We start from the raw sequence: 24,789 nt of genomic DNA, 5'->3' as shown, positions 1-24,789 counted from the left end.
GAGACAGCTGAGAAGGGGCAAGGGCTTTCAGAGGTGTAGTCTTTCTTCTGAGTTGGCCCAGGAGCCAAGTATATATATATATATATATATCTATATATATATATCAGCATTTTTTTCTACTGCTACTGTATATGACAGCTTCCTCTGTCAATGGTTTTATGGAAGCATTGGGTGCTGGCACCTTCCGTGTCCTTAGAGATCAATGACATCACCTGGCCACATAAATTTTTTCTGGTTGGGAATCCCTGGCAAAGACAACAGTAGGTATATGACCCTATTTTGGAGAAGACATTGACCAATGTGGTCATTGCCATAGTCAATAATGTCAGCCACTATCCCTGCACCTTTTGTTTACATTCCATATGACAGGTCGGGGAGCTGTCATTAGTGTTCATAGTTGGCGTGTGCTGGTAAGTTGGCTTTTTGTTACAGCTGTTTAGCAGCATTTTTTACCTTGATTGCCAAGGATCTGCATTGTTGGATATTGATGGATGGATGAATAGATGGATTGATGCGATTGACAATGTATTTACATTGTTGGACATTTTTTGTTTCTTTTTTTTATTTTTTAATAAACAGCCTGTCAAAAGTGTGTGTCTTTATTTACCACTTACAGTTTTACAGCCCATCTATTTTAAAAGGGGCTCCCCAATTCCAATAAGCCAAAATTTTGATCCAGAGAGATATCTGAGTGTCCTTGGAGATAAGGAAGGATTTCTTTCTGTTAGAACAACTTGGACTATGCTTTCTGAAGATGTTTATCTTTATCTGGATCAGCTCTGGATTTACAGTTCTGAGGATGCAATTTTTTCTTTCAGCTTGAACTTAACTTTTTATAATACAAATAACACTCAAATGCAGAAGAAACATATTGCAAACACAGGTATAATTAGGTGATGGCTGGACATAAAACTCAATGGCCAGCATGTCTAAAATCTTTGAAAAGGGATAAGACACACTTGGTTAGTGACAAGGAAGGTGGCAAGAACCAGACTTTTTTTCATCTCTAAATCAGCCTCAACTTTCCTCAAAACCTGTCTAAATCATATGCCTTCCTTACGTAGGAGAACATCCAGTCATTCTACAGTAAGATTTGGACTCCGTATGACAGAAAGCTAAGGAGTATTTAAATAGCTTGGTAACGTGACGTGTATCGGAAGCATATCCTCCTTTCTCAAACTAAATCAAATATCTGTATACCAATCCATGTAATTAAAACATGTAAAATACCTCCCTGCCTCTGGCCATAGCTCTGTCACATTTCACCCTAGAAAATGACTTAATTATAGTTATGTCATCTCTAGGATTTAACCCTTTTTGTAGGTTGAAACATGTCAGAGCTATGGAACCAGGCGGAGAATGTTATGTTATCATCTTTTAACTTTTTTATATACTGACATTGGCGTACACTGGCCAAGTTTGTTTGCTTTGCCATTTCGGAGCAGGGATGGACTCATCAGCAGGACTATACTGCCTGGAGCTGTGGGACTTAGAGCAGCGTTGACTGGCTTCTTTGTTGACCAGTATGCTGAACGTAAAATCCCATGGTGCATGATTATAGGTTATGAAAATAATGTATATTATGATCCAACTCTGGTTTATTTGCATATTCATGAGAACATTATTTGACTACAGCCTGAAAGCAATATGTTTGTAAATTTTGGAAGTGGTATGTTAAAGGTTTGCCAGAGCAAGAAGCCAGCAATAGATTTGAAAGAGAAGTATGGGATTTAACCGCTTTAGCTCCACCCCATAGCAGAAATACTGCTACAGGGTGGCAGCTGTGAGCAAAATCACGTATATATACGTGATTTTGCATTTCCGGGTAGGGGGAGCATGTCCTACCTGCACCACCATTTGCGGCCACAGCTGTCAATCACCGGGTCCCAGACGTGATCACTCGCTGGTGCCCAGTGATTGCCGAAGATCTCCGATGGGGGGGAGAACTGTCAGTAAACAAAACAGTTCTCCTCCCTGTCAGCACAGCCATGCAAAGCAGTGTGCTTGCAGTGAAGCACACACACAGGATAGAATTTACACAGTACACAGTTAACCCTTTGATCACCCCACATGTTAACCCCTTTCTGCCCAGTGCTATTAGTACAGTGTCAGCGCTTTTTATTAGCACTGATCACTGTATTGGTGTCACTGGGGATGTCAGTGACACCAAGTCAGTTCCCCCCAGTGTCAGAATGCCTGCCTCAGTCCCGCTATAATTTACTGATTGCTGCCATTACTAGTAAAAATAAAATAAAAAAAGCTCAGTATATATACCGCCATTTGTAAACGTTTTAACTTTCACATAAACTAATTAATTTGCAAGTATTGGGATTTTTTTTAGCAAAGACATTTCGCAGAATACATTTTGGCCTAAATTTATGAGAAAATTTGATTTTTAAATTTTTTTTTACTGGACATGTTTAATAGCAAAAAGTCAAAAATATTGTTTATTTCTCAAAATTGACTGTCTTTTTTTTATAGCGCAAAAAATAAAAAACGCACAGGAAATCAAATACCAAAAAAGTCTATTTGTGGGAAAAAAAGGACATAAATTTAATTTGGGTGCACTATTGCATGACTGCACAATTGTCAGTTAAAGTAACTCAAAAAAATGGCCCGGTCAGGAAGGGGGTAAATCCTCTGGAGAGCAAGTGGTTAAAAAAGAAAATTATACTCACGTAGGTGGACGCAGCATCGATCCAAAGCCAAGTTTGTCCCCCACTGGCTCTGCACTGAGAAGTGAGCAATCAAAACACTGCTGATCACTCAGTTCTCCCCTCCTCTCTGAGCTGTTAGCCATCGGCTCTCTGCTCTGCCGGTCCAGCACTCAATGGAGCGCCAGGCTGTGGAGGACGTGGGAGAGCTTGGCTCAGGCTGAGCCAGGAGTGCAAATGAAATCTGTGATCCATAGGAGAAGTAGGCCCAAAAAAGCTTTGACCACATTTATCATTTAACACCCAATGAGGTAAGCATAAAATGAAAAAAAGGAATTTCCCTTTAATCTTGTTGACTCCTTGAGACAAACACATTTTATACACCAGAATTTAACCAGACTTGACAATTTGTATTACTTTAAATACTAAGACCTGACCAGGACTTGACTATTTGTTTATCCACCTTCTCCTGAGGCATTGAATACTCCCAGCTTCTGGTTTCCTTGAGGTTTCATTTTCTACCAACATGACTGTAATCAAAGTGCAGTTTTTATTTCTTATACCACCAAAGATTTCTTTCTGGAATTGAAAATAAACTACAAAAAGTGAAAAAAAAGAAGAAAACTCGTCCATAACACTTGATATTTTTCTTTTTATTTTAAAAACAAATACAGTAGGTAGAGGAAAAGTCAAGGTTAGACTAAAAGTGTAATGGCATCACATTAATAAAAAAGTATGAGCAATAATCCTGTCTGAAAGTGATATTTGTTTGAAAGCATGTATTTATTTATTTTTTTAAAAGTTTGCACAACCACTTGTGTTTGAGGAGAATTTTTAACATTAAAATAGAACACATAAATCTCAATGGCATACCGCACACTTCTGCAGTTTAACCATGTGTTGAATATTTTAGGTTGCTGTATGTTTTATGTTTCATACATTTATGCATCATTCATTCAACCACATTCTAGTTAATAGATTATGAGTAGTTTATACACAATAGACAAGGTGAAAACATTCTGGTTAGTGCCTTTGAGCTGTTTTCTCTTTACAGTTGGTATTTTTTGAATTTCATAGGTGACATTTAATATTCTAATTTGTAAGTGATAGATGAATTAGACAAAAAGATCATAAAAGTTGATGGTGTCACCCAGACAGATGTTGACCTCCTCTTATATTGGAGGCAACCAAAAACTTCCTAATAACAACAGTATGAAGAGATTCCCTGAAGTCACTTAGCCTAGACCTTACTAAGCTTTGAAGAACAAGTAAAGAGAACCTGTACTAAGGGAAATATGGAGGTAGCCATTATTTACCACCTTATGAAAATACTAGTTGCTTGTGTTTCTCTGGCTATAATACATTATGAAACATTGTTCCAGAACAATAATAAAGGAAATTGAAATAAAAAAACCACAGCTCCAAATCTGCATACTTGTATCAGGTTAGTGACTCGGAATGTAGGGAAACATTAGATCAGCATTCCAGCCAGGGAATTAAAATTTTCAAGGAAGGTCAGCAATAGCAGCATCCATACAGCTTCAGTACAAGTTCCCTTTATGTAGTTGGGTAAGGTTCAGTCCCCCTCTGCTTCTTTTCTGCTGTGTGCAAATCTTGCATCGAGATTGCCATAGCCCGGATTTTTTATAATTTATTCAAGTCTTAACAATTGCCCAACCACCATCATGCTTCATTACATATATTTTGTGATTAATTAATTTCTTTGATTATTTATACTGTCATGCACTTCACTTTTGTCATAGTTACATAGCAAACTTATCAAATAAGGAAAGAAAAAAACAAAAAAACACTTGCAACCACACGCAGCCCGCAAGCAAGTCAAGATGAAGTCTACATGGCTTCAGTCTGTCTGTGGCTACAGTAAGATGGCATCTTGTTCGGTCCTCTAGAGGCTGGATTAAGAAAACTTGTGGTGACATAATTTCCCATAGTAACAGGCTCCACTTTCGTTCCTGTCTGTGGTATAAGAGCAGACACCAGATGACGCACTTCCAGTCCCAAACTTCCCAAAGTTCTCTTTAAGTAATTGGGCACAGTTCAGTCATCCACCCTCTGCTTCTTTTCTGCTGTGTGCAAATCTTGCATCGAGATTGCCATAGCCCTTTTGGGAGAGAGATTAGCTTTTCATCTGTAGCACACATGTTTGCAGGAGCTCCTACCATTTCCAGTGATGACCCAGCCTGAAGATAAACTCAAAAACATACCAATGGCAATAAAAATAGTTTTTCTGAAACTGGAAAAAATGCTCAAGAAAAGAGGTGGTTAACAGGACTGACAAATACCAAATGCAGGGGATCAAAACCAGTGATACCATACAATAGTATGGTGAGGAGTTTGGTGATGGTGTGTGTTCTGTTCACCCCCCCAGTGACCCAAGGCTTTGCCTTGAATGCACTGGACTAGTGGAGAATGAGACCAAAAAAAACAACAACAGCAGTACAACACAGCAAATATCCTTCAATCAGTGTGAGAGGAATACGCCTAGCTAAAGGTGTCTAACTGCTAGCATTTGGGCTCTAAACTCTACAGTGGAGCACATACACTTGAAAACTGCATCCACTTTATTGATAATCTTTAAACCACCATATACATTGAAAGTGGACACCTTGGGAGCATGGAAACACAGTCAACACATTTCGTGCTGCTATTGCTTATTCATTAATAAGCGCTAGCAGTGTGAAACACGTTGACTAGGTTTCCTTGATCCCACTGTGTCGACGTTTGTTGTAAGCATGTAGACCTTGAATCCTATTGCATTTGTTCCACATGCCTGGAAGAGCGGTGCTTGCCACTGAATACACAGGAGGTGAAAGGATTGTGTGGTGGACCCACTTGGAGCAGCAGCATACACATTGAGTGGAGTACTCATCCTTCACCAGAAAGTATCTGTAATCCATAAGGTAAAATGGTGCTTTTGCAAAGTGTCCCATTGTAGCAAACAATAAAGGATGAAGTTATCCATTTTAAATGAGCTTTGTCACATGAAGTAATGTCCTCTTACAGGTTTATGCACAGAATGTCAGAAAGGTCAAAAGCTACTCAACATTCTGGCCTTTGATAAACGTCCTTCTGGATCCCGTCTGGACTCGGAAGGCTGCTCCATCAGACAGGAAGGATGCAGGTGAAGAGTAATCTGCACTGTCTCTGATGGCCTCTGCAATGCTGGCAAGTTGCTGGGAAAGGCAACAAAGAACAAAAATGGCACAATGCCAAGTGCATTTTCTCCAGCACTTAATTAAAAGGTAAAACATACAAATATACTCACAAGCCAAAAAGGAATGTTAGATTTAGGTTTGTTCTTTGCTCCTAAGACAATGTGAACTAGTCCAAATGGGTAGTAGCACAGGTGTTGTTTAAATTCCCCCTCTCTTTTTTCTCTTTTTGTCGAATAGGAGTTTAGCATCATACACTATATTGCCAAAAATATTGGGACGCCTGCCTTTACACACACCTGAACTTGTGTGAACTAATGGCATCCCAGTCTTAGTCCGTAAGGTTCAATATTGAGTTGGCCCACCCTTTGCAGCTATAACAGCTCTTCTGGGAAGGCTGTCCACAAGGTTTAGGAGTGTGTCTATGGGAATGTTTGACAACAACTCTTCTGGGAAGGCTGTCCACAAGGTTTAGGAGTGTGTCTATGGGAATTTTTGACTATTTTTCTAGAAGCACATTTGTGAGGTCAGGCACTGATATCGGACGAGAAGGCCTAGCTCACAGTCTCCACTCTAATTCATCCCAAAGGTGTTGAGGTCAGGACTCTGTGCAGGCCAGTCAAGTTCTTCCACCGGAAAGTCGCTCATCCATGTCTTTATGGACCTTGCTTTGTGCACTGGTGCACAGTCATGTTGGACCAGGAAGGGGCCATCCCCAAACTCTTTCCACAAAGTTGGGAGCATGAAATTGTCCAAAATCTCTTGGTAAGCTGACAGCTTAAGAGTTCCCTTCACCGGAACTAAAGGGCCAAGCCCAACCCCTGAAAAACAACCCCACACCATAATCCCTCCTCCACCAAATTTTATACTTGGCATAATGCAAGTACCGTTCTCCTGACAAACACCAAACCCAGACACATCCATCAGGTTGCCAGACAGAAGCATGATTTGTCACTCCAGAAAACACATCTCCACTGCTCTAGAGTCCAGTGGCAGCGTGCTTTAAACCACTGCTTTCAACACTTTGAATTATGCTTGGTGATGTAAGGCTTGGATGCAGCTGCTTGGCCATGGAAACCCATTCCATGAAATGCTCTACGCACTGCTATTGTGCTAATCTGAAGGCCACATGAAGTTTGGAGGTTTTAGCTATTGACTCTGCAGACAGTTCAGTGCACACAAATGTTTGTAGAAGCAGTCGCATGCCTAGGTGCTTGTTTTATACACCTGTGGCCATGGAGGTGATTGGAACACCTGAAGAATCCAATGATTTGGAGGGGTGTTTCAATACTTTGAGTTGTACTTTCATTTTTGATAAGTTATTTAAGTCTTAATAATTGCCCAACCACCATCATGCTTTATTACATATATTTTGTGATTAATTAATTTATTTGATTATTTACACTCATTGACCACTTTTTTGGGTACACCTGTTCAATTGCTTGGTAACACAAATTGCTAATTAGCCAATCACATGGCAGCAACTCAATGTATTTAGGCATCTAGACCTGGTGAAGGCAAACCGAGCATCAGAATATGCAAAAAAGGGAATTTAAGTGACTTTGAACGTGGCATGGTTGTTGGTGCCAGACAGGAAGGTCTGAGTATTTCAAAAACTGCTGATCTACTGGAATTTGCAAGCACAACCATCTCTAGTATTTTACAGAGAATGGTCCAAAAAAGAGAATATATCCAGGGATTGGCAGTTGTGTGCACAAAAATGCTTTATTGATGTCAGAGGTCAGAGGAGAATGGGCAGACTGGTTGCTGCAAAATTCAGATGGTAGGGTCATAATTTGGCGTAAACAACATGAAAGCATAGATCCATCCTGGCTTGTATCAATATCCACAGCACTGTGAGTTGCCAGTTATTCTGTGCTATGTTCACCTCTCCACCTTGCTGAACTCAGATTGATGCTCCTTTACCATCTCTCTTAGCTATTGCAGGTGCCATCTAGACCTTATCCAGTGTATTAACTGTGACAGTTTCTTTGGTGTCCTCCATAACTGGGAATCTTTTGAGAAGCATAATTCATCTTACTCCATATGAGTTGCCAATTGTCTTCCTTTGATAAATGTTTATATAACCACTACACTTAGTCTGCACAGTTTGCTACCTCTCAAGCCTGCGCATTCCATGTCCTCGGTTCTGCCCTGTTGTTCCCTGCTGTCTCCTCTAGGCATATAGCACACCCCCAGTTCCTGCTCTACCCCTCTCACCACTGCATAGCCACTGCATGGCGTTCTCTGAGTTCCCTCCCTCAGCTCATTTCAGCAGCTCTCCCTGGGTCCAGTGTGTGAGTTTAACCCTTGCCAGCCAACTTTCTCAGGTGGTTAGGGCCACCACAGCTTCCTAAATGACCAAGAACAGTCAATCAGCTCCCTCCTGTAGCTCCCCTCTCCCTGAATTCAATTGCCAACAGAGGAGGTTAAAATGAGCTGTGGTGAGGTCATGGTTCTCTTCTGAAAAAGGGCCCCCAGACAGGGCTACACATCAATCTGTTTATTAAACTTTATATTATCTTTTTATTAATATAAAGAATACATTAAAATATGATAGAAAGCACAGTGGTATGTCTTTTTTTTCTGTAGGAATACATATATAATGTAGTTGATGACCTGTTTTGGAATAGAACTCCACAACAGGTTTCCAGACAGAAGTAAAATTCCAGCAGAATAAATCCTGGCCCACTCCACTCAAAGTGTTTCTTGCTTGGCATTGCTCTACTAGGAGAGGAGGAGGAGACCCATATGGAAGAAAAATTTTAAATATATATATAATATAAAATAATAAAAAAATATTCTTCCCAAATATATTGACATATATTTGAAATGCTACCATTTTGGTCATATTCAATATATTTAAAAATATATTTCAATAAATATGTATAAAAATCTGAAGAACATATTAAAAAAATAATATTTTTTAAAATATATTATTTTGAAATATATTCTTCAGATTTTTTTTAACATATAAAAAAGTAATTTTAACATATATTTTTCCATATATTTGTAAATACATTCCAAAAATATAGATTTGTACTTTTAAAGACATACAGTATATTTGAAATGTATTTTTAAAAATATTTTTCATATATTTTGTAATAAAAACGCATTTCAACATACAGTATATATATATTTAAAACTACTGCACATGTCCACTTAAGACCACCATGCCCACATGGAAGAAAAATATATTTTAAATATATTTTAAAAATATTATTCCCAAATATATTGACATATATTTGAAATACCATAATTTTGTCCATATTCAATATATAAAAATATATATATATATATATATATATATATATATACTGTGTGTTGGAATTCTGAAAATTGTTTTTTATTTATTACAAAATATATAAAAAATATTTTTAAAAATACATTTTCAAATATACTGTATGTCTTTAAAAATACATTTAATCTATATTTTTGGAATGTATTTACAAATATATGTAAACATAAATGTTAAAATAACGTTTTTATATGGTACTTTTTTATATATGTATTTATTGAAATATATTTTGAAATATATTGAATATGGCCAAAATTGTAGCATTTCAAATATATGTCAATATATTTGGGAAGAATATTTTTTAAATATATTTCAAATATATTTTTCTTCCATGTGGGGAACTAGGAACCAATGCATGCGTGCTGCATACAAGTATGCTGACAAGGAAAGAGCAGTTTGCTGACCTAATCAGTATGCTGCTGTTTCCTCACTATCCAATCACAGGCTGGAGGCAGGAAGGATACCAAGCTGTATTGCATAACTTCAGCAGAGAAAAGTCAAACCACCAGCCTAGCTCTGTCATCTGTTGTGTAAATCTCAGAAATTGATGAACAGGAATTGGAATCCTTGGCAGGTAAAACTTATTTCTATATTTCAACTGTGATGTTTGCCTCAAATTTAGCTTCAAGGCTTATTTTACTTGCTCAACATACCAACTACTTTGCTGCCACAAGGGGTACATATGAGGGGTTATGGGGTTGTATTGAATATGTGCAAAGAGAGATCACACAAATACTTAAAACATTTATTACAAGTAATGGCAGATACAGATAAAGATAAAGAAAATCTAACAAGAATACTTAACTAAAGATGCTGTTTCCACCACGGGTCCCTTCATTATATGTCATGGCCAATGGTCAGAACAGATGCATGCTTAATGCAAGCTCTGCGTCGTGACAAATATTTCCAGTCTAGCTGTGTGTTATATACTGGACTTGTGTGCAAGCAATCGACAGCCCACCTTCTATGCAAACAAAAAGGAGATCAGTGGTCTGGCTCGGCTTTTCCAAATAGTCACATTCCTTTGTTATTTACCACTTGCCTACAGGGCACTTATACCCCCTTCCTGCCCAGGCCAATTTTCAGCTCTCAGTGCTGTCGCACTTTGAATGATAATTGCGCAGTCATGCAACACTGTACCCATATGAAATTTTTATAATTTTTTTTAGACAGATAGAGCTTTCTTTTGGTGGTATTTAATCACCTCTGGGGTTTTTATTTTTTGCTAAGCAAACCAAAAACAACTGAAAATTTTGAAAAAAAAATGTTTTTTCTTAGTTTTTTCTTAGTTTCTGTTATAAAATTTTGTAAATAAGTGGTTTTTCGCCTTCACTGATGTGCGCTAATGAGGCTGCAGTGATGGGCACTGATAGGCTGCACTGATAGGTGGCACTGATGGGCACTGGTAGGTGGCACTGATGAGCATTGACAGGCATCACTGATGGACACTGAAAGGCAGCACTCATGTATGGCACTGATAGGTGGCACTGACTGGCATTGATAGGTGGCACTGAAAGGCAGGTCAGATGGGTACTTATATGTGGGATTGATGTGCACTGGTAGGCACTGCTATGTGGCATTGATGTGGCACTGATGGGCACTGGCAGGTGGCATTGATGAGCACTGACAGGTGGCATTGATGGACAATGACAGGTGACAATGATGGGGCTATACTGATCATCAGTGCCCTGATGATCAGTGTAGATGTCCCATCTGAGTAATGCCGATTACCGGCTCTGTTTTCCTCACAAGCTGTCAGCATGACAGCTCATGAGGAGAGAAATGACGATAACTGGCATTTCCTTATTTACATGCGATCAGCTGTGATTGGACACAGCTGATCACATGACAGAGCCAACGTCTTCGGCTCTCTCCATTGATCTCCCTGGGACACAGCGCACCACAAATTGCCACGCTGCACGCCCCCGTTCCCCAGAACAAGAGAACTGCCTTGCGCCCGTCATTTCCTTATACGGCGGACAGAAGGCGATTAAGGTAATCAGACCTTGTCCTTGTATAGCCCTAGGCATGGAGGCAATTTCAAACATTTGAGAGGCCAACATTAATAAGGAAATATGTAATTTGCAATTTCCCAATCAATTTCAAGGAGTGGAACCTGCATTTATTTTTCAACATACTCCCCTGCTACATATATACACTTATCCCAGCGTTTAACCAATGCCTGGAAAGCTCCGGCATAGAAAGACTTGTCAGTACGTCTGAACCATCCTAGGACAGCCTGCTTCACTTCATCATTATTGTGTTCACCGTTCCCACAGAAAGATTCATCTCTGCAATTTCATGACAGGTCATGCGTCCATTTTCCAGGATCAGGTGTTCCACACACTGCATGTTCACAGGAATGAATGCTGTGGGCTGGGAACCATCATGGCCATGATCATCGCTGATGGTCGTACGACCATCTTTGTAACATTTACAGCATTAAAATGTCTTACTGTGGCTGAGCGTCTCATCGCCGTACTGTACTTGAGGTCTTCTGTAGATCTGCGGGTTTTATGCCTTTGTTCACAAGAAACTTCATCACCACACGCTGTTCCATGCATGCACTAACACTGCTGTCTGCCATTTTCATTAATGGTCTCTGGACTCACCCGAGACATGTGCACCGCCTATCAGTAATAGGACACACTTGCCACTTACTATTGCGTGTAGTACCCTTTTTATACCTGTAAAATGAAAAGTCCCGAGTTGACTTGAACCCCACTTGTATTTAGTTATCTGTGTTTATAAATAAAGGTCCAATTTAACTTTTTATATCATCCACTGTTGCATGTTTCATGCTGTCATTATGCTGCCACTTTGAAAAACAGAAGGCCGCCTACAGAGGCCATGTGGCACAACAGATATAAACAAGTACGAAGTGATTGTCGAATGTGCAATTGAAAGCCTTTTAGATAATAAAATTAGACATGTAAAAGCAAAGAGATGAGCACATAATGATCTAAATGGGGGCCAAAGAGGCAACACTTAAACCAATGTCAGTTTCACTTTATTCAAATGATACAGCAATTGTTCTTGCTGTGCTCTGTTGTTTATGAGCATAGGGATCTATATGCATGTACACAAGACTTCGGTGTCAGTAGAATATTTTTAGTAGCTAAGGAAATTATTTAAAGATGTATACACTGTATCTGAGATGTATTCATTTTAGTTAAAGTGAACCTGTGAGGACATAATTAACCCTTTCACGTCGGATCGTCCCGGGCATGAAGAGGAGTTCCTGCGCCGGGAGGTGGGTGGGGCGGGGAGTGGCTTAGTGTCATGTGGCCACCGTAACATCATGTCACGGCCGGTCACATGATCGGGAAAGGTCCCGATCGAAAGAGTGGACCGGTACCTTTTCGTGCGTACCTCACATGTGTGCTGGGAGCACGTAGGGTGCGCGCTCTCAGCACATATCTTTTTTGTTACATGAACGCAAATGTGTGGCCGCTCGGCGTCTAGGCCCAGACGCTGGGAGGCCGCACATTTGCATGCGGCCAGCGTGAAGGGGTTAGGGTAGCTGCCAATGCTGGCAGACTTCTAAGATTTCTGGTTTTAAAGGACCTGACCCGCTGTCTGGACAGTGCTGATTGGCCATGTGCTGATCATATGCATCCTCCCAAAGAAAAAAAAAAAACAGACTAAACTGAGCATGTGCAGAGTGACTCCTAGAGCTCTGTTCTATCAGCAGATGGACTGGGGACAGTAAAAGAAGGGGAGGATCAGAGAAGACAGGTTCAAACAGTCGTTTTACACAATGCAGAGGGTTAACCCCTTAGGTTCCACAGTGAGTATAACAAGCATGCTTTGCTGCATATACAGACTGATTTTACTGTTGTGGGTTTAGTAACACTTTAACCACTTCCCACCCGCAATGTACTGCGGAAAGGCAGCAGCTACAGGCAAAGCGATGTACGAGTACGTCACTCTGGCTGTGCTAACCGAGTGGGCGTGCAGCGCTGCCCACCCGCAACTACTGTGTCCAGCAGACACAGCAGGACTCAGTGATCATGTGATCACAATGCGATCACTTGATTACAATGTTAGCAAAACTGTTATCTGATTCATAACAACTCTGCTTCTCTTCCTAGATCACTATCCTGAGCTATCAAAAACTATTCATGAATGAGTTAGGTTCATGACAGCAAGCTTTCATTGCAGGCGAAATGACCTTTATCTCTCCTGCAAAGCAAAGTGTGAAGAAAAAAATCCCTGATCACCCCCCGCCCTTCCCCCACAGTAGTACAATGTTACTATGGTAACATTGTACTATTCTGATATGAGTTTTTTTTTAAATTATAATAAAAAAAGTTTAAAAAAATAAAATAAAAAATACTGTATTGAGAATTAAAAAAAAAAAAAGTTTTTTTTTAACTACTTGCCGACCGATTACCCGCATTTTGTGCGTGATCAGCAGCTCTGGTCAAAGCGACAAAATTTTACCTCGCTTTCTGTTTTGGGTGTGAACGCATCTGCGCCCCCTGCTATCCCCCCGTCGTTCCAGGGAGTGAAGAGAGAACACGGCACAGAGTAAAAGCACTACATTTTACATACATGTTAGATTAGCACATATAACTCTTTAATCACCCTGTCATCCAGCCAGTGCCATTAGTACAGTGTTAGTACTGTATATAGAATTTTTCACTGTTCACTGTATTACTGTCACTAGCGACATCAGATAGCGTCAGGGTCAGTTATCGCCGGCGTCAGCTAATGTTAGATTGCCCGCACACTATCGCACTCACGGTATAGGTTGCTGATCACCGCCATTACTAGTATTGTGTGTTGTACAGATCAATATAATGATCATGAACAGAACTACACTAGTATTTCCTTTTGTATAGTGTCCCCAAAAATGCAGTGTTGGCAGGATCAGACCTGTTCGCAGTCAGCACTAGCGTTTAGCTCCTCCGCAGTTTTTCATGGACAATTTCTACTAATTGATTGTGGGCCAAAGCAATGTATATGCCAGACAATTCGCATGGAAGCCTTTCAGGGTTTCTGAATTTAATACTTTTTGGGGCCTAACCTTCAGCATGGGCATTACAAAAAAATTGAATTGCGGTCATATTGGTCCACAGACCCGATTCATCATATGCTCATGTTCTCTGCTGTTACAAATATACCTAACATGGGCCAGCAATGTACTGGTACATCACTGGACTTTGAGTGGTTATACTAGGATAAAGCTACAGGCATCATCCTAGTATCATTTTCTTCAGCTGGTGGTCTGCTTTCACGTAAAAGCAATCATAGTGGCCAATTAGCTGCTGGATTGTTTTTACAAGCCCCTCCTGACGCCTTCCACAGTTTTCTTGGGTTCTCCCGTCTCACAAAGGAATCTGAGAATGCAGCCGGCAGTTCCGCTGGCTGACCATAGAGCTGATCAGAAACCAAAATGGCTCCAATCATCTCTATGGCCTAAGAAACTGGAAACTACAAACATGTCATCATTTCTGTTATGCAGGACTTTAACAGTGCCATTTTTAAATTGGGAAAACATCTGATCACACTGATCTTGGTGTGATCAAATGCTTTAAGGGCAGAGGAGATATCTAGAGTCTAATTGACCTCGGATTTCTTAGAAAAGAGTACCTGTCACTGCCTATTGCTATCACGGGGGATATTTACATTCACTGTGATAATAATAAAAGTGATCAAAAAAAATAAAAATTGACAGGGTAAAAAATAAAAAAAACTAAATTAAAGAAAAAAAATCACCCCTGACCCTCCCGCTTCTCATGCTTGTGCACAAAGGCGAATGCAAGCATTGGTCCTATATCAGTATGTAAAGAGAGATTGCACCATGCATGTGAGGTATCACCGTGAACATCACATCGAGGCATAATTCTAATACAAGACCTCCTGTGTAAATATAAATTGGTGACCTGTAAAGGCTTTTAAAGCGTTGCCTATCGATATTAAAAATGTATGTACTTTGTCACCCATGCACAGGCATGTGCAATTTTAATGTACAGGTATGTCATGTTTGGTATCCATTTACTCAGCACATCATTTTTTTATATTTTATCAAACAATTGGGCAATATATTGTGTTTTTGTGCATTAAAATTCTAAAAAGTGTATTTTTCCCAAAAGAGTTTTGGTTGAAAAATCGCTGTGCAAATACTGTGTGACGTAAACAATTTCAGCACCAACTGTTTTATTCTCTAGGACCTCTATTTTAAAAAAATATATAATGTTTGGGGGTTCATAGTAATTTTCTAGCAAGAAAACAGTTTTTTCACATTAACAAAAAAATGTCAGAAAAGACTTGGGGTGGGGGTATGTGGCATATGGAGTGGGTGGTATGTGGTATAAGTTTCTAATGTTAGCCCTGAAATGCCAGGATAGTAGAAGACCCCCTTCCAAATGACCCCTTTTTGGAAAGTAGACACTCCAAGGTATTTGCTAAGAGGCATGGTGAGTATTTTGCAGATTTCATTTGTTGCCACATGTTTTTGGAAAACAAAGAAAGAAAACGAAAATGTATTTTTTCTTTTCATTTTCAAAACCCTGTGAGAAAAATGATATCTGTAAAACAGTCACCATGCCTCTTATCAAATTCCTTGGGGTGCAGGGGCGGACTGACAACTCATGGGGCCCCTGGGCAATAGGGGATCATGGGGCCCCTGTGTTCTTGCCCACACTCAAAGCACACCCAAAAAGTCTATAAAAAAGGTACCAGGGGCATTTCATGGGGCCTCTAATGACCCCGGGCCCTCGGACAGTGCCCAAGTGCTCGAATGGTCAGTCCGCCCCTGTTGGGGTGTCTACTTTCCAAAAAGGGGTCATTTGGGGGGGGTTGTACTATCCTGGAATTTTAGGGTCTCCAAAACTGTGAATTGATATGAGGAAATATGCCCTTTGAAAGCCTGGAGGTGTCATTGCATTTTGGGGGCCTGTATGTAGCTAGGCTGCCAAAACGTCTAAGCAATATATCATTAAAGTGCCAACTTTTTGTAAAAAAAATGTCATTTTCAAAACATTTGTGGCAAAAAATAAAATGTTCCATGGACTCAATATGCCTCTTTGCAAATCCTTGGGGTGTCTGCTTTCCAAAAAGGGGTAATTTGGGGGGAGTTTGTACTGCCCTGGCATTTTAGCACCTCAAGAAATGTGATAGACAGTCAGAAAGTAAAAGCTGTGTAAATTCCAATATATATACCATAGTTTGTAGACGCTACATATGTATTGAGATTTTTTTTTACCAAAAACATGCAGCATAATACATTTCAATTAAATGTATGACTAACTCTGAGTTTATTGGATATTTCTTATAAGCAAAAGTGAAAAATATAGTTTTTTTTCAAAATGTTCGGTCTTATTTTGTTTATAGCACAAAAAGTAGAGGTGATCAAATGCCACCAAAATAAAACTCTATTTGTGTGAAAAAAGGACATAAATGGCCTGGTCATGAAGGGGGTAAGTCTTCCAGAGGGCAGGTAGTTAAAGTGACTGTTTTATAGCAGGGACACTTCTATAAACAAGGCAGTCTGTAGGAGATGTGCCTTTCCAGTGAAAACCCACCTCTTTGCTGTGCTCCAGGGTTGTAGATAAGGGAGGGTCAGGGGGGTCTGAATGCCCCCCAGAGGAGAGTTGCCAACCATCCCTGCAGGCTGCAGCCCTCGAAATTTGGGCTGAGCAGTGCGAAGAACACAACAACAGGAATACAGTGGCGGTGTGAGGGAGGTTGTACTGGGTTACTTCTCTTATGAACCAGCACTGAAAAAAGAACTCATTAAAAAAAGTTTAAATGAACTATAATTAAAGCATATTTCTACTTTAGGAAGTCAAATTTGAGAAAACCTCACTACATATTTGTTGTATGTTTCCATTTACACAGTATGCCTTAAATGAAAAAAAAAACATTTTAAATATGTCTTACCTTTTTTGATGTTTCTCAGGAGGAGGTATCATGGTTGATTGCAAGACACTTTTTTAATAATGTTAGAGTGAGCTTGTCCCAAGTCTGTCCTCATTAACATACACTGCAATAAGCCCAGCCTCTACACCTTTAACCCTTTGTAGGACAGACAGTGTTCAAGTTGCAATTGACCATTATGACCTGCCTGCACATTACAGAAATGTTTAATTATGACAAACACAGCTGCCCACATATAATTACATGCACTTTAAATGTAAGCAGCTGATTTTGACTTGGTAACAGTTTTTGCCACAATCTGTACAAGCTAGTAGAGGGAGAAGTAGTACAAGAAGCCAATCACTTGTGCTTCAGTGTTCATGTGCTGACAAGGAGCACACTGATAGGAGGAAGATAGAAAGGGAAGAGTGACAAATATATGATCGCATCAGTATGTCTCGTTCGCTATCCTGTCACAGGCTGGGAAAGGACAATGGAACTTCACTCTTTCATTAAACATTGAATGTTGCTAACATTAGTAAATAGATAGGAAAGTATATTATATTTCCTTGCTTTAAACTTTTTTTCTTTTTTCAGTTATTCCGTTGTTTCCAGGTCTAGGGAAATTATGTCATACATCCCAAGAGTTTTCAGGAGGGGAGGAGGGGTTTTCTCAGTTAAGCACACCTTCCTGCCTGCATGCCTGAGATAAGGGCAGATGGATTCCAGGAAGTAAATGCTACACGAATCATCTGCCCTTACTCAAGATGCCACAGCCAGAAATACTGGGGGGGGGGTTCAAAGTGATTTAAAGCATGGAGACATGGATGGATGGAAAAGTTTGCCTTACCTATTAAAAAATGAATGAAATAGTCATTTTGGTTTGCGGTGCTCAGATGCAGTGTAGTTTTGCTTTAACTGAAGCAGAGAATTATGAATTTATTAATTTGCGATGGTGTACAGATTGGTTTAAGCCCCTTTTGTTTGTGTCCCATTTCACTGCCTGTCCCAAAGTCATAACAGGAAATGAGAGGCAATGTCTCCAAAGTGAGAAAAGTTGCCACTAAGGCCTGGTTCACATTTATGTGAGTTTGTGGCCTCCATTTGCATGGACATGGCAGCCCATTCATTTGAATGGACTGCCATGCCTGCAGGCAAAAGGTTCCTGCATCATTCTAAAAATGTAGCGGCTGGGAAATCGCATGGTGGTTTGCACCATGCAGTATTACCTTGTGGTTCCTGCAAACGAGCTTCATTTTAAGATGCATGGGGGTGCCATTCAGAATGAATAGCAGCTCAGCACATTTTGACTACAGGTGGTTATGGGAATGTGCACCCGCATAGATGGTTAGCACTTCCGCCTGGCAGTACTAAGGTCGTTGGTTAGAATCCCAACCACAGCACCACCTGCCTGGAGTTTGCATGTTCTCCCTGTGCCTGCTTGGATTTCCTCCAGGTACTCCAGTTTCCTTCCACCCTCTAAAGGCATGCTGGTAGGTTAACCCCATGGCACCAGCGCCTACCGGCCCTTTAAGGGTTTCAGAAGCCGGGAGATGGGTCTTTAGGGTCTTGTGACCACAGTGATTCGCAGTCACATGATCTGGAAAGGTCCCGATCGCAAGAGGAGATCAGGACCTTTCCATGAGTACCAGACATGTGTGCTGGGAGCGCGCCCTCAGCACATATGTTTTTCTAATTGCACGTAAGTGTGCGGCCGCTCAGTGTCAAGGCCCATACGCCAGGAGGCCGCACATTTGCGTGCGGCTGGCGCCAAGAGGTTAATTGTCTCCTGTCTAACTTGGCCCTAGTATGTGTATGGATGAATGTGAGTTAGGGACCTTAGATTGTACACCCCTTGAGGGTTAGGGACTGATGTGAATGTACAACATATATGTGAAGCGCTGCGTAAATTGATGGCGCTATATAAATACCTGTAATAAATAAATAATAATATTATGAACCAAGCCTGAAGCAGGTTCCCCTTTAGAAGATTTGTCCTCACCTGTTTTTGGATTTTCCATCACTTCTGTGCCATGACAAAGATCTGTAGGTCCCATAGACAGAATGAATCTCTAAAGGAGGGGTACAGACAGCCTTAAATTCTTGCCTTACATTCCAACGTTCCCCTATCCTATCCAAAACAAAAGACAAGTTTAGGATTTAGATATACATTAAATACTCTTTAAAAGCAATTATGATGCAACAGTTTATATACATAGAAACATAAAAAATTAGGACAGACCCAAACGCAATATTTTTCCCTGGATTACCCTGGATTTGCAGCTCTCAGCTGCTAAGCAACCAACACTGAAAGTCTCTGCTGCTACTCTAGTAACAAAAGTCAAACAGCAGGTGTTTAATGCAATTAGAAAAATTAATCTACAAAATAACAAGGTATCCAAAATTGTCTTTCTTTTGTTGAGCATCCTGCTATGGTGCTGAAAATGCTGTGATTTTTATACTTTGATTCTTGGCTAATGTAGACCTTCTTAGAAAAGGAGATTCGTGCAATTAGCTTTTTTTCTACCAACGAAACAAAAGCAGATAAAAATTTACAAAAATGTTTGCAAAACTTGAAATTTGTATAATATTGACATAGAGAGGAATTTTTTATCCATTAACCTCCTTGGCGGTATGATTTTTTCCAATTTTTTGTGCTGAAAGCGGTACCATTTTTTTGCATGGAAATATGTAGTTTTTTATTATAGGCTGTAATTTTTAGGAATAACTCACTGAAATCTGTATGAACAAGAGTCTAGTAAACATTCCGGATATGATAAAATTTGAAACACGAAATCATAAATTATAATTTAATTAATAATCATAAAAAATAATAATATAATAATAATAAATTTAATTCAATAATATAATCAAACCAAAAACACTGAAATTTGAAATACAGAGGCAAATTCGCACATCGCTGAGCAAAGTCGCAAAATCGTTTTCAGTGTCTGATGACGAATTTCCCCACAAATCATTATCACTCAATTCTGCAAGTGGTTCTGATTTACTATCGCTGTTCTAAAACCGCTTTTGACGTAAAGGGATGCTTTTTGGACGCCATGGACTTTTCTAAGTTTCCAGGCAGAAAGAACATTCAAAATGCAGGCAGGGCACAGGACAAAGCAGTAGGGACAAAATGCATGTGAAATGCATTGAAACAGCAATGACAGCAAAATTGACATTTTTTAAAAAATTCAAATTTCCCGCTGGTTCCGGCGCCCGTATGTCCCGACGTCACAGGGACCGGAACACAGAAGCCGGGTGCCGGCATCGGCCGGAGGAGATGGCCGGGGACACTGCAGGGGACACATCGCGGGAGCGAAGGACAAGGTAAGTGTTGCAGGGACCCCCAGAACAGCGCCGCATGGTAAGCCCGAGTGTAGCTCGGGGTTACCGCTCTTGGTATAGAAATTTTACCCCGAGCTACACTCGGGAATACCGCTAAGGAGGTTAAAGTTTACCTTTTAATGCCACATCAGTTCACAAAGCCACATACAGTAAACAGTGTTACATTTGTTATTTTATATGCTAATGTTAGGGCTCGTTCACACTTGACTGTTTTATAGCGTTTGGCAAGCGTTTGGCAAGCTTTGGTCTGGCGTTTGTGGAGCGTTTTTTAACGCTCCGCAAACGCCGCATGCGCGGTTTAGCGGCAGTTGCTAGGATTTTGGCGAGCGTTAAAAACGCCCCACAAACGCCTATAATGAAGTTTAAATGGTGTTACCGCTCCACAAACGCCCCCGCAGCCGAGCCGCAACCGCACCGCAGACTAGAATAAGAGGCTTCAACACCTCCTGACTCGACCAGAGGTATCCGTTTTGCCACGACACGACGCTAATGCTCCTGTTAGAACAGCACCATGTGCTGCAATGTGCAGAATTGTCCGAGGCGTTTGGGATGCGGTAAAAACGCTTCCCAAACACCTCTCTGCCGCCTGCACACAACGCTAGTGTGAACGTAGCCTTAAAGTGAAAATCTTCAGTTCAAAAAAAAAATATTATTTTGGTATAACATATTTTGTTTTGCACAAAATAAAAATGATAACTCTTTCTAAACCCAAAACCTATCTTAGGCTGCTTTCACAATGATCCTCCACAAAAATGCATACGTGTTTTTACCGCACTTTTGCCACACTTTCTGAGCATTTTTTTTAAAGGACAAGTGACATAAAAGCTACACCAAAAATGCTTCTTAGAGGTGTTTTTGAGGAGCTCTTGAAGCGTTTTTCTGGCAATTTTTAGGCGTCTTCCATTGATTTTTAATGTGAAGTGGTGTTTTTTGGGGCATTTTTTTTAACTGAACAAACATGCTCCAAAAGATGCTGCAAGCTGGAGTTTTTACACCGCAATGGAAGCGCAATGCCTCAGTGTGAAAACATACATAGACATACATAGGGAATCATTTTTCTAGAGCTTTTCAGGCATTTTGTTTAATGCAAAAGTGCTTCAAAAACTCCTCAGTGTGAAAGTAGCATACTAGTCCTTAGATGTGATGGCTGCATTAGTTTTCCTTTTCATGCTTAGTATATTTTCTGCAATCACAGAAAAAATGCTTATTGACTGGGTCAGAAATCCAGTGTCCTTGTAACATACCATTCACTGAATTGAATTCTCAGTCAGTATTATTAGCTTTCCTTGCGGTTACTCTGTGAACTATAAAACAGTTCCCTTATTTGTAAGAGTTGAGCAGGGGAATTGTAGTCCAAATCAGGAGAGCAGCCAAGGCGGACAACACTACTCTTCCATAGATACAGTGCAGTGAGTAGATGTGGTCACCTTGGGACACAAAGGGGTTCATTTACTAAAGCTGAAGAGTGCAAAATCTGGCACAGCTGTGCCTGGTAGCCAATCAGCTCCTAACTTCAGCTTGCTCAGTTAGGCTGGCCATACACTACACAATTTTCTGTCCAATTTCTGCCCAATTTCCTTTAGATTTACCTTCAACTGCGTAGTGCAAGGGCCTGCCTAATTGGATACAACTGAAAGTGTTGTTTGGGTTTGACCTCCTATTATATGGTTTTTGGTAAATCTAAAGCAAAAATCTCAAAAAAATTGTATAGTGTATGGCCAGCCTTCATGCTATCATTTTTTTTAGCTCCTAGAATTTCTTCTTAGCATTTTTTTTTTTTTGCTCCACTACTTTAGGCTGTTATCAATTTTTGAACTTCAGCATCTAGAAGAAGAAAAAAATGTTTTTTTGGAGCGTTTTTCCAGCAGAGAAAAATACTAAACGCTCCTAAACACTTCTAACGCTACTAAATGCTACTAAAATGCTCCAGCTTTTTTTTTTAGCATTTTTTTAATTTTTTTCCTCTACATGTACTGTAAAAACACTAATAAAATGCTAACGTTCCTAAATGCTTCTGAAAGCTAGTAAAATGCTACTAAAAAAACTCTATTACCAGTGTTTTTTATCCAGTGTTTTTTCCAGCATTTTTTGAGCTTATAAAAAAATGATAGTGTGCAGGGAGCCTTAAGCTTTGACAAAAAAAAACTTGGAAAATGATTTCTATGCAGAGCTGTGCCAGAATTTGCACTTTCCAGTTTTAGTAAATCAACCCAAATCAGGAAGGAATTTTTTTCACTGCAGGAGCAATTTGGATCATGCTTTGCTGGGTTTCTTTGCCTTCCTCTGGATCAACTGTGGGTATAGGATTATAACTTTTTTTTTTTAATGGTTGCACTGGATGGACTTTTGTCTTTTTTCAGCCAGACTAATTGTGTAACTATGTAACCCCAATGTGTGCCATTGGCAGGATCACCAGGGCAAAATTACGGTAAAGCCAGAAAAAAGAAACCCAATGCAGCCACCACATCTAGGAACTAATAAGCCAAAATATCTTGTTTTTACTTTTTGGTTTAGATATGTTTGTAATTTTAAAAACCTCTTGCACTTTGGATTGTATCTCATGAGACAGTTTTTGTCACCTCATTTTCCTGCTCTCCTCAATAGACATGTCATAGAACAGTTTTCCTCAACCTCTTTTACTCAATTGGAACTTTTAAATAGTTTTCAGGTCTCAGAGAACCCTTATTAAAAATATTTACCAGGGTTCACTGGGGAAAAATGGTCCTACATTGGTGGCCAGTAGGAAGAATATTTCTCACATTGGTAGTCAGTAGGAGGAATGCCCCACCTTCACAAAGCTAAATAGATCATTGTTATCATGCGGATGGCTTTGCCAAGCAATGTCTGCCCTGGAATTATATAGGCGCCATAAAATTGTTGTTAAGCCACAACTCAAGAAACCTTGGAGGAACTCTAGGGTTCCACAAACCCAGGATGAGAATGGCTGTCATAGAAAATCACTATTAACACCGAATTACCTAAAAAAAAGGCATAATATCACTTGCTTGGATACAATTTAAAATCCACATGGTGCATCGGGCTTATGTATCAAAAGGGTGTCAACAAGAAAATGTTTTGCTGCTCTTAATAACCCATTTGAGGCCATGTTTTTTGGAACTGAGCAATTTAGTTGCTGTAAAAAAAAAAAAAAGAAATGTTGTCAGATGTTTTATACATATGCGAACATAAAAAAAATGATTAGCAATATATTCTAACAAAATGCACTGAAATACCACAAGAGCTTTTGTGAACTGACACCAAAATACGATATTCAAGGACATCTCTTTACAACCAGTAATCAATTACCATAAAAGAAATGCTGCATTTATTAACCACTTGCCCTCCAGAGGATTTACCCCCCTTAATGACCAGGCCTCTTTTTGCTACTCGGCGCTGCACTAATTCAACTGATAATTGCGCGGTCATGCAATGCTGCACCCAAACGAAATGTACGTCCTTTTTTTCACACAAATAGAGCTTTCTTTCGGTGGTATTTGATCCCTGTGCGCTTTTTATTTTTCACGCTATAAACAAAAAAAGGCCAAATATTTTGAAGAAAAACAATATTTTTTACTTTCAGCTATAAAAAATATATAGTAAACTCAAAGTTGGTTATGAATTTAGGCCAAAATGTATTCTGCTACATGTTTTTGGTAAAAAAAATCCCAATAAGTGTATATTGATTGCTTTGTGTGAAAGTTATAGCGTCTACAAATTATGGTATAGATACTGCAATTTACGCCACTGTTTTGCTATACAGCGCTGCCCTAGTTTAACAGACAATTGCGCGGTCATGCAATACGATACATAAATGAAATTTACATCCTTTGTTTTCCCACAAATTGAGCTTTCTTTTGGTGGTATTTGATCGCCTGTGCGGTTTTTATTTTTTGCACTATAAAAAAAAAGGCTGACAATTTTGAGGGAAAAAAAACAATATTTTGGACTTTTTGCTATAAAACATGTCCAACAAAAAAAAATAAAAAAATCAAATTTAGTCATAAATTTCTGCCAAAATGCATTTTGCAACATGTCTTTCTAAAAAAAAACCCAATACGTGTAAATTAATTGGTTTACATGAAAGTTATAGCGTTTACAAATGGTGGGAAAGATACTGGGATTTTTAGGTTTTTTTTATACTAATAATGGCGGCGATCAGCGACTTATGGTGGCAATCAGTGACTTATGGCGGCGATCAGCGACTTATGGCAGGACTGCGGCGGACATTCTGACATTGGGGGGTACTGACTTGGGGTCACCGACATCCCCAGTGACTCCAATACAGTGATCAGTGCAAAAAAAAAAACACTGACACTGTACTAATGGCACTGGGGAGTAAGGGGTTTAGTTTATTTTTCAGGAAAGGGTTAACTGTGTGAGGGGAGTGTTTTACTAGGGGGCGGGGGGGTGTACTGCAGGGAACACCACTGATCGGGAGAGAGAAACT

At 39.7% G+C, this 24,789-nt stretch overlaps 1 long non-coding RNA gene across 3 annotated transcripts in view; it reads right to left on the bottom strand.

Annotated features, from left to right (window-relative positions):
- Positions 1-3,286: 3,286 nt before the first annotated feature.
- LOC149466413 (uncharacterized) overlaps positions 3,287-24,789 on the bottom strand; it is a 79,153-nt gene continuing 57,650 nt past the window's right edge. For 2 of the 3 annotated variants that reach the window (XR_016312067.1, XR_016312068.1), the window contains exons 2-4: positions 23,321-23,475; positions 18,994-19,122; positions 3,287-4,855 (exon numbers count right to left, since the gene is read on the bottom strand). This is a non-coding gene — a long non-coding RNA (uncharacterized LOC149466413). The remainder of the gene's footprint in view (positions 4,856-18,993; positions 19,123-23,320; positions 23,476-24,789) is intronic. The other variant, XR_016312066.1, reaches the window with a different exon arrangement.

Source organism: Staurois parvus, unplaced genomic scaffold, assembly GCF_062004578.1.
Source record: "Staurois parvus isolate SC_StPar_1 unplaced genomic scaffold, SC_StPar_1.0 ptg000130l, whole genome shotgun sequence".
Taxonomy (NCBI): Eukaryota; Metazoa; Chordata; class Amphibia; order Anura; family Ranidae; genus Staurois; species Staurois parvus.
This window is presented reverse-complemented; position numbering and strand designations above follow the sequence as displayed.